Source organism: Silurus aristotelis (genome assembly GCF_946808225.1).
Source record: "Silurus aristotelis genome assembly, chromosome: 8".
Lineage (NCBI taxonomy): Eukaryota > Metazoa > Chordata > Actinopteri > Siluriformes > Siluridae > Silurus > Silurus aristotelis.
Window position 1 is genome coordinate 772,956 of NC_139581.1, and position 2,500 is coordinate 775,455.

A 2,500-nucleotide genomic window follows, 5' to 3' on the forward strand; every position below is an offset into this window, starting at 1 on the left:
AATAATAGTAACAGGGACAAACAAAAAAAAAGAAAATGTGTGTGTGTGTCAAGTCAAGTTTATTTGTATAGCGCTTTTCACAACAGACATTGTCTCAAAGCAGCTTTACACAGCAGCTTTTGTGTGTGTGTGTGTGTGTGTGTGTGTGTGTGTGTGTGTGTGTGTGTGTGTGTGTGTGTGTGCGTGTGTGTGTGTGTGTGTGTGTGCGTGTGTGCGTGTGTGTGTGTGTGTGTGTGCGTGTATCTGTGTGTGTATGCACTGTTTGACGACACCTTCCATCTCTTCAGAACTCTAAACACACACATACACACATATACACGTAATAGACCAGCATTGCTATAGCAACCACCCTGCACCTCCAGCACCAACCCAGATGGTAATCAGGATTTACAGCGAGATCGTTTTTTCTCCTGTAGACGTGATGTCTAAAAACTGGAACTGAAAGGTTCTGGAAACGTTTCCACCTGTATAAGTAAACTGAGTATAATTTGGTAGAAGGTGAAATAAAATGCAACTGGAATAATTTGCTCTTATGTTGAGCCTTCCTCATGGCCACGCCCACATATACAAAATCCCACCTTCCTTTTATGTACATGAAGCCCCGCCTCCTAGACATGCAAATGTACATGAAGCCCCTTCTCTTAGTCATGCATATGAACATAAAGCCCCGCCTCATAGTCATGCATATGTACATGAAGCCCCGCCTCCTAGTCATGCATATGTACACGAAGCCCCATCTCCTAGTCATGCATATGTACACAAAGCCCCACCTCCTTGTTATGCATATGTATGCGAATCCCCTTCTCCTAGTCATGTATATGTACATGAAGCCCCGCCTCCTAGTCATGTATATGTACATAAAGCCCCGCCTCCTAGTCATGCATATGTATATGTAGGTTGCGTCTTTGAATGATTTAACAAACACACAAGACGCACCAAACTTTTGGTTATGGGCGTGTCTACAACATGATTGACAGGAAGAATGTGAAGTTACGTAGCTAGAACGATTGTTACGTGTATAAATGCACTGATAAATGCTTTGTAAACAGAATCTGTGTTTATAGCTACAGGTTAAAAACTATTTCATAATTAGTCGTCTGAGCACCAGAGTGAACACACACACACACACACACACACACATACACACACACACACACACACACACACACACACATACACACACACACTATAAATGTTCTTTTCCATTTGTGCTGCTTGGGGAAATGTCGCCCACTTCCATTGTTAAAATCTCACAAAAACTTGCCAGACATCGCAAAACAGTTCCCAGGTGCCCCAAAAAGGGGGCGTGGCTTCCTACGACTTAAAAACGAACACAAATCTATTCAATAACAATAGACTGAATTACAGATTGATGTGGTAACATTTTGCTGAGCACAATGTCCTACAAACATCTGATGACCAACCCTTGTTAAATACACTGCAGAGTACAGCTAGGCTTGTCAGTGTGCTACAGGAGGACGTCCCAGAAATCCCTGCAGGATATAAACCTGAAAAAATGATCATTCTTTCTTTCTAAAAGGTCGTAGCTGTGTGTCACATGACTTCTCCTCCTTCCTCTCATCCTCCACGCACATCACAGGAGGCTTTCGCATCAAAAACCGGTCCTGGCAATGAGCTCTATGAGGAGCTACGCTAACGAGCAGCACATGGGGATATCAAACAGCATCGTCCATGGGGTGGAGGGCTGGAGGGAAGGAGGGGTGGAGGAGAGACTCATTACCACTAACAAGAAGGAAAGCAGCAGATCCTCAGGCCTGGATATTTAATAGAATCAGAACTGTATGTAATTCTGTCTTATAGGTCTGTATTAAATCTTTATGTACATTTTGTATTCTCTTGGCACATTCTATGTACACATCCCATAATAATAATAATAATAATAATAATAATAATAATAATAATAATAATAATAATAATAATAATAATAAAAATAATAATAATGTGTTTTATTTCCTTATATAGCACCTTAAAGCTCAGGGACGCTTTCCAATAAAAAAAAGCAACACATAACAATAAGACATTTGTCCAGACAACAACAACAACAACAACAACAAAAAAATCTAATCCACAATAAAGACACAAACAATACAACCACATAAACACACACAGAACATGGAACACATACACGTGATGATTGTTAATTCCAGGGAAAAAAAACAGGTTTTATATCTATAGATGAAGCTGGTTGTGTCTGAGAGTGTGAGATCTAACGCTTAGGTTCCATAACAGGTTCCCTGATGCCCTTAAAATGGTTCCACATCAACATCCTACAGATCCATAAAGTTACTGAGGAACTAAAGAACTTTGAGGATGGATTTGGACTGTAATTTAAGTTTCAGGTTTTATTTGTTATATGTACAGATGCAGTGACAGTTTGTACAATGAAATTCTTAAGTGAGGCTTCAGGCGAACTACAGCAAGTATTAAATATTAAACAGAAGAAAAACCAAAAGAAGAAAAAGGCAAGAAAATGAATAAT